The sequence below is a fragment of the Amphimedon queenslandica genome, unplaced genomic scaffold (genome assembly GCF_000090795.2).
Source record: "Amphimedon queenslandica unplaced genomic scaffold, v1.1 AMPQUscaffold_12970, whole genome shotgun sequence".
Lineage (NCBI taxonomy): Eukaryota > Metazoa > Porifera > Demospongiae > Haplosclerida > Niphatidae > Amphimedon > Amphimedon queenslandica.
Genome location: NW_003546794.1, coordinates 40,588 through 49,173, shown reverse-complemented (window position 1 = coordinate 49,173; position 8,586 = coordinate 40,588). Strand labels below are relative to the sequence as shown.

Sequence of the window (8,586 nt, the reverse complement as noted above, 5' to 3'; positions counted from 1 at the left end):
TTCCCCTTATACTTTCTTATGCTATTACTATACATAAATGTCAGGGCCTCTCATTAGATACAGCAATTATTGATTTATCGACAGATGTTTTGGGGATGATATGGCATACGTTGCATTGACTTGTGTATGTACATTAAATGGATTACATTTATTATCAATTGATCCTCTCTCTGTTAAAGTTAGTAATGTGTGCATTAACAAAATTTACCGCCTCAGAAGTAAATTTCAGAATGACTTACCTGAAATCAAGTAAAGGAAAGAAGAGAAAAATTCAAGTGACTGGTATAATTGATGATGGTGATCCTTGTAGTAAGAATGCCAAGGTGTCTGTAAGTCATGTACAATGTACTAGTAACAGTACCATTAGTAGCAATAAACGTGAGAGTATACTGATTTACAAAACTCTAATTGCCCCAAAAAGAAAAAAATATGCCACAATAATGTGTTTTAAGCCTTGCCCCCAAAAAAGAAAAGTTGATGTAGACAGCAGTACTGACAATACTATTCCTGCTTTTAGAGGGACACTGATTATGACAGCTATTAGTCAAATTTGCAACTGCAATTGTCACTGCATCTCGATTTGTGTGATGTGTCTCCTATAAACAGACTTTCTTCACGATATTGGTATTTCTTAATGGTTTGAATTCATCTAATACAGGTTCATTATGAAAGGCAATGACGCTATGAAGGAAGAAATTCATGTTGATAAGACTAATGATGTAGGCTTAGCCATTAAGGAATAAAATGAAGCAGTTGGCAGTGCCCACAGAAAGAAAAGAAAGCTTAGGTTGGACACATATGATAAATTTTATTTATTTATTCTTCTTGTATAGTGACAAAGAAAGCCTAGATCAGCATATGTATATAATGCCACCTCTAAAATATTCAGCTGACACAATAATTATTTTCAATTTCGCTTAAACCAAACATAAATAAATCAAAAGTCTGCAGTGGCTGTCCTCTTCGAGTTACTTCAAGTGCCACATTTGTTGTTCATCTCAGTAAACTAGCTCATTCAGATGATGTCAAGACAAATTCATTTGGTATCTCAAACTATTCTGGATCAAAGACTCTATGCTTCAGGGTGCATATAAAGGAACATGGCTAAGTCTCAGATAAAAAGTGTGTTCCAGGTGATAATGTTGTGCACTTAAGAAGGCTTCATAACACACATCCTTCTATCAAGCAATTCAAACAAATGATAGCTTTCTTATTAGGTATAGTAACAATGAGTGGCCTTATACTTTTTTGTAGATGACTCAAATGTGGCACATCATCTGCGTTTGCTGTTTATTGAGTTACTCATGGCTTCACTCCAATTGTCAAAAGTCATGGCAATAACAAACAACACGTTCAATGTCATACCACATTACACAGTACAAAATGTATTATAGAGCAATGCACTGCGAAAAGTCAAAAGGAAACAATGTCTACTTTGTTTTTGGAAGTGGGAAGTGTTGGTGGAGCACAGTGCATGTACTGGGCAGCTTCCTGGAAGTGAAAAGCATCTCAAATAACAAAAGGCGTGTGCAGCATTATTCTCTTGGGAGTGCTGGAGGTGATGATTTAGTTTTGGTAAAGTATCCTCTTCATTGCTTTGTAATTGTAGTAAATGCTGCTCATGCGCCAGCTATTGTTTTTGCTACTAATTCTCATATTAATGTTTCTCGCTTTTGCACTTCATCATTTGAGTTTTCAGTGATGACAATTGAACCAACCTTTTCTAAGTGATTTTTATGTAATGCTAACCACATATTGTCATCAATTTCTTCAATCGAAAAGATACAAGTAGCCTCTTGTTTTTATTAGCCCAGTTTGTGTGGACATCAAGAAAACTTTCTCAACATACTTATTTTTTGCATCTACACTTATTGGTCAGTGCTGTGACCTTAAAAAGGTAGAAATGGATAGAGAAAAAGCACTAGCATATCATGAGTTTCCTGATGCACATTATTTAACATGCTTCATTCATGTCAGGAGGAAAATAAAGAGAAAGGTTCAGGACGGTAACGTTCCTGCTAATCTCAGTATTGACATTCTCATTGATGTGCTTGGAAACAACATAGGTACGACTTATGTGGAAGGCTTAGTAGATGCCAAGATTATCAATAAGTTGGATGTCGTGACTAAGAAGTGGAGCAACAGTGAACTGACAAGTGCATCAGAAATAGATTGATTCATTCATTGATTCACATTTTACAAAGCAAAAAGTATCAGATGCTCCATGATACGTGATGTTAGAGAGTAAATTTGGCTGGGATCACTGCCAATTCAGTTGACAACAAATTCACCTAAAACAGCTAATTTTATGCTTTAAAGCAAAGATTATTACAAGAAGAGTGAGCTCCCTAAACTCCTCAAGCCTATAGGCAATTAATAAATGATCAAGAGCGTGATGTTGAAAATGTAATTATTGGAAGTGGCAACTATGAACTGAAGGTGCAGTATCAGTCTTGGAGTGTGTCAGAGTCAACATGGTTTACAATGACAAAAGTCCAGAGAGAGCAACATCTTCAAAAGTTTTCTGAAGCATCACTGGCTGACATTTAATATGAATATAGGGAAATGCCCATATCTTCTATCACTTTAGGGCAAGACATGTCTTCATTTTCATCACTTTCTATTTCTCTGGATTCATTCAATAATAATGTGCTTGTACCTCGAAGTTGTCTAGAAGTAATTTAGATGAAAGCTTGTCAGCTCATAAAAAAGTGCAGTTGTTCAAGCACCTGGTGTTACTCAAAGAAAGTTTGTTTAAAGCTACAGTAGTCGAAGGCCCATTTAGTTCCTCCTAGTAAGACTTCTGTTTTCACTTGTGATTGAGAATGTCCCAAGTAGAAGGGATTGGGTATATGTGCACACTCTGTTGCTGTTGATGAAATGAATGGAAAGCCTTCAGACTACATAAAATGAAAATGTCAAAAAAAAGAAGAGACCTAACATTACCAAATTTGCTGAAGTTACTATGCCCAAAGTAAGAGGGGGAAAAGGAAGTGAATGTACAAGGAAGAGAAAGGGTACCACAACAATTGAGGAGAACCAATTAACAAATATTACCTTTGTGGCACCTTCTGATGCTATTGTTGGCTCATCACATCCATTACTAACCAATCAGCCACCACTAAACAATACTTATTTTTCTCAGAATTATGATCAAACACCACACATCCTGTACCAACCAGAATTAGTTTGGCATAGTCCTAGCTCATCGCAACTGCAATATTCGCCTGTATGACTTTGTAAATTATCAGGCAACATCAGTACATGTGTTGGGTGTTGATTGAAACAAATGCACAAAACAGCTTCACCTCCTGATGATATGTGCTTAAAACATCAAGAATGGCATGTATTTTTTCCTTAGGGCTCTTCATTTCCAATTACAAGATATGGCAATGTTTACTATCACTTTCATTCAAATTGTGAATGGCTTCGATGAGCCTGATTTAATCCTTGTCAATTGGTTGTGCAACCAGAAATTGTGCCACATTTAAGGTACTTTTGGATGAAATTTTAATATTTTTTTAATTGCTGCCATTTTATAGCATTGAAAAAGTTGTACAACTTGTGCTATTTTTAAAATTTTACCTTGCACTGTTTAGAAGTTATAGATCATTGAACTTTAAATATTAAAGAAAATTCCTGCATCACTTTTCGTACTTTATACGCCATTATTGATCTTGTGTCATTTCTGGCTACCTCTGTATATTATAAAACTGGCAGGAAAAATTAATGCAAGGTGGGGTTATGTTATGATGTCATATTAGTCAAACCATTAATAAAAATGGCCACCAGTATGTATTTCCTAACTATTGTTTATTTAGCAGTTTCATGTGGTGAATGCAGGCTTAACGAAGCTCTGAAGCTTGCAATCGTCGCATAATGAAGGCAAACACTCAATCAAGTTTGTATACAATAAATCCTTTTGTGACACACTGATGTTTGAAAGTGAACAAAACTCTATGAGAGATTGCAGCCAATTTTGCAAAACTTAAAGAACTTTTGCCAAGTGATGGAACATACGTCAATAGAAAATAATATTATAAAAACAATCATATTACTAAAAATTAAAGTACTCTCATTATGTTCAAGAATTCTTTACTCCGTTTTCAACCATTTTAAAAAGTTTAGTAAAGTTTATTGCAGCTCACTTTTGAGAAAAAATTTGAAAAAATTATATATTGTAGAAAAAGTATAAAGCAAACAATTTGTGTTCCGAAAACTAAATTGTGCGTTCAGCCCGTTGTACCTTAACATCAAGTCACAAGGAAAGGCGCACAATAGTGTTAACGACCTGGGGGCGTAGCCCCCATGTTGTTCCTAAGATTGTTTTTACCCATGTGCAATGTTTCAATGTTTGTATATATATATTTGTATGACCACACTTACATTTCTTCTGTACACGTTGTATGGGAGAAATAACAACCTTAGCAACTATCCGCCCACATGCCTACGTCAATTGGTTGTGGTAAAAGAAACAGAATGGCCAGTCTGAACTGTATTTGGATGATGTATCAGGACAACTTTCTAGCAGCAAATTAACGCAATAGATTTGACATCAGTCACACTAGAAGGGGCTAATACCAACTAATGATAGCTGTCAAATGCAAGAGGTAAAATTATAATTAAATATTATGCTTTGTCACCATGCATAATAGCTGAAACTCTGGAATATAAGCTAAGGAAGATATCACATACTGAATTCATAGTTGAAACCTATGATCCACTAGTCAAGCCATCACACATGCCTTAACCCTTTAACACCGATAGACGTACTTGTACGTCAATATCATGAGGGGGTGTAGTATAATTGTTATTTTCTTTTTTATTTATGGAAATATAACATTCTAGATAGCTTTAAAAGGTTCTCCTTTCATCTCTCTAACATATATAACATTGTCAAAGACGAAAAACAGAGTATATAGGTAGAAAAGTCCAGTAGCGCGACCCAAACTGTTCAAAATGATCAGCGGCCGAGGTAAGTCACCTAAAAAATGACACAACAACAAAAGACAGAATGTTTAGACTTACCTTTGGCTTGTGAAATCCTCTAGAAGTGAGTAGAAAAGGCGAGCGACTCGAGAGAGCTGCTTTGCCTAACATTTCAATGGAGAAAAGCGGTAGGTGTGGCCACATTTTGCTTAGCAACGGCTTAGCAACCATGGCTTCTCGACCAGTCACAGTGGTGTTTCTACTCGTAGCATCTTCTCCACTGACTTCTGCCTCTTCATTCTTTCATATCCTGCCTACTAGGTCCTGCTTTACATGATACAACTCTCTCTTTCCCTTCGCCAAGTCCGTGTATTTGAGAAAAGCGGTGAGCATCTTTACAATAGATGCTGCATTGCTTTATGCCGCTTCATTTACTATTATACTTCCTCTATCTAAGGATGAACATCCCATAAAGGCTGCTAGCAAGTTTCAAGTCTCGCAGGACAAGATCTTGAGAGATATGCATTGCTCAACTAGTACCACCAGAAAATAAATTTTATTCCAAAATTAATTTCGGTGTTAAAGGGTTAAATGGCGAACTTGACTTAGCCGTAGATATATTCTGGGTTATATAATTGGTAAATAAGTAAGTGTTACATACAGTTTATATTTGATAATAATATTATTTGTTCAGTGGTTGTTATTGTTGACAATAATAAGTTCTATTGTATCTAAAAGCCTTTCTATTTGGCTATTTACTGTTTGCTGTCCCTGCCACCATCCCCTTCTACTTCTTTGCCATGAGCTACCAAAATGCTGCCCCATTGCCACCTTTCTCTTACGGCCCATTCTGGCCTTCCACTATCTCCTGATCCTCGGCCTCTTTCTCCTCCTCAGCCTCTTCCTACCCCTGGTCTCCCTCCACAGCCACCTCTGTCATGGTCAGGCCCGTGCCCATCACCTCTGCCAGGGCCTCTGCTGTCACCTCTGCCAGGGCCCCTGCCGTCACCTCTGCCACCACCTCCTCTCCCTGTTGCACCTCAACCACGACCTCCACTGTCAGCTCCCAATCCCCTCTGCTCCCCATCAGGATGCTCATGACGCCTTGGTGGTGGTATGGGAGGTGGTGGTCTTCCCTCTCCTCGGGGTGGTAGTGGTGGTCTTACATCAAATGGAATAACTGGATTTGGAGATTCAGGCTCAGAGATTGTCGTCCCATTATATTAAAGATTTATATATAACTTAATTTTAATTATTACATCAATCATTCATATTTCATTACATCACTATTATCAAGATTATTGTCAAGTTGAGTGTTGGCTTCATTTTGATCTGCCATAGTAACTGACTTTAGTCTAGTACTACTACTACTACTATTCAAATCAGTCACTGCAGCTGTATTAATTAATAATTAAGGAGCCAAATCAGCCAATAATAATAAAGGTGTCTATCAATTAAAATAATAATTAAATCTGACCAATCAAAACACACCATGCCTTAATTGAAAATCTTTATAACTAGGCTACAAGAATTTTAAGATGCAGTTTCAATACTTTTCGAAGATGGAAACTTCTGAGCAATGAGTACCTAAGAAGGGAATATTACCCCGATGGATGTTAGAGTCCACAAACCAAGAAAATGCACACACAACAGCATTGCCATACTAAAAGCAAAAGATGAGTGACTCATTCTGGGGCCTTAAGCAGCATGTACCACTACAAGATGTTACCAACAGCAAAAAGAGGTGCATTGAGTATTATAGAGAAAAGAAACAGCAACAGAGATGAAAAGAGTCTCTGGTAAAAAGAGAAGAAGGTTGAGACAGATGAGAGAATCAGCAAGAATGAGGAGATCCTTTGACAATGAATCTTCAGCTAGAAGAGACTCTCGCCTAATAATAAAAGACTAAGATCTCAGAAAAGATGTGCTAATGAGTCAGAGGCTCAAAGAAAAGCACGTGTCACTGACCTAAGAGAGAGATCTGAGCAAAGGTCTCAATGAATCTGATTCTTAAAGAATAGCATGTCTTACTGACCTAAAAGAAAGATCACAAAAATGACGTGCCAATAAATCTGATTCTGAAAGAGAATCACGTCTCTTGACCATACATGTAACAGCTCAAGAAAGAAGAGCCTCAAAATCTGATGAACAAAAAGCCTTGCGAAATCGAAGAATGTAGGAATATCATAGAGAATTGTTGGCTATTCAACCACCTCTGGCTTCCTCACAAGAAAATTTACATCAGCAATAGTTATCAAGGAAGGACCTTGAAAAATTTCAAAAAGAAATAAGACTATCTCCGATGAGCATATGCTGTACATGTGAACGTCTGTGCTACCGAATAGGTGTATCAATGGTTAACGTGAGTAAAGTGTATGACGTATTACAACAGCATTATCATGCATGTATTAATGATACACAATTATTAGCCTTATTGTCTAATGAAGATGTAGATGGTAGTGTTTATGTTTGTAGTAGATGTATGGCTTTTATAAAGAAAGGAAAAATCCCTCCATTTGCTACAATAAATAATATGCATATGTTGATAAAACACAATGGAACAAAGACTAATTTTAAGAGAGCAAGCCTTTATGAAGCTAATGGTGTTGCAATTGGGTCAAAGAGCATTGGCTGGCCAGACCATTAATTTTCCTGCAAATGTGTCTGAAGTATTTAATTCCTTTCCCTGTGGCACTAAATAGTGATGCAGTTGTGTTAGTCAAGCCACCAAAAAGCACAGGCACTACAGTCTCTGTTCCAGCTTGTGATCAAACAGCCAGTACAAGTATTGGGCCTGAGAGTGCAAGAGCTATTACCAGTACAAACAGTGCTTGTGCTAACACAGCACTATCAAGCACATCTACTAGTACTAGAAACCTATTTGTAGTGATGAAGCGATTCGTTGTTGATGTCCTCAGGTGGGTAAAAGATAATAATTTATATAGTCATTTTGAATATTGATGAATCTGTTATAGATAACAATGACTGTTCTGACAGTAATAATGAACCTGAGCAAAGTACTAGCATTAAACCTCTCCAATTTCAATGTTCAGTAGTCAGAACAGATCATACACTACCAAATTTAAAGGCCTTTGACTTTATTAGAAATAAATCATAATAACCAAGTGCATCAGCTTCCTTGGGTAAGTGGCCAGCCAATACATTTAAATGAAGATAGTAGTGCGGAAGAAACGGCATTTCCATGTCTGTTTCTGAATCGAGTCAATGGTCTTCATGCAGCAAGAGACCCACCAATAACATTTACTGATTATATTCAATCACGTTTACTTAATGAGGATAATTGCTGGTCTAGTAATATTCCATATATACTATGGAGCAAATTTACTTGAAAAGATGAGATTACGTGATTCTGTATCAATCGCAATGCGAATGAGATCATCATCATTGGGTAGCACAGGATGTATCATAGCTGGAGAATTATTAAATGGAGATTGAAATGAAAACTCAGAGCCTTTACAAAATTTATATGCATTAATGAGTAATATACATGGTTCCCAGCTTACTGGAATGAAGCAAAGCTTGATTTGTTTGCCATGTTTAGAACAATAGGTCCACCTACTTTCTTTATCACATTATGTGCAGATGATATGAATTGGTTTGATTTAATGTGTACTTGCAAAATGTGATGGAGAGAAT

At 36.7% G+C, this 8,586-nt stretch overlaps 1 long non-coding RNA gene across 1 annotated transcript; it reads right to left on the bottom strand.

The window, feature by feature from the left end:
- Positions 1-4,797: 4,797 nt before the first annotated feature.
- Positions 4,798-5,121, bottom strand: LOC109586000 (uncharacterized). The gene is made up of 2 exons (XR_002186768.1): positions 5,029-5,121; positions 4,798-4,984 (listed from the first exon to the last, which is right to left on the bottom strand). It is a non-coding gene; the product is annotated as an uncharacterized LOC109586000 (long non-coding RNA).
- Between the last annotated feature and the right edge of the window lie 3,465 nt (positions 5,122-8,586).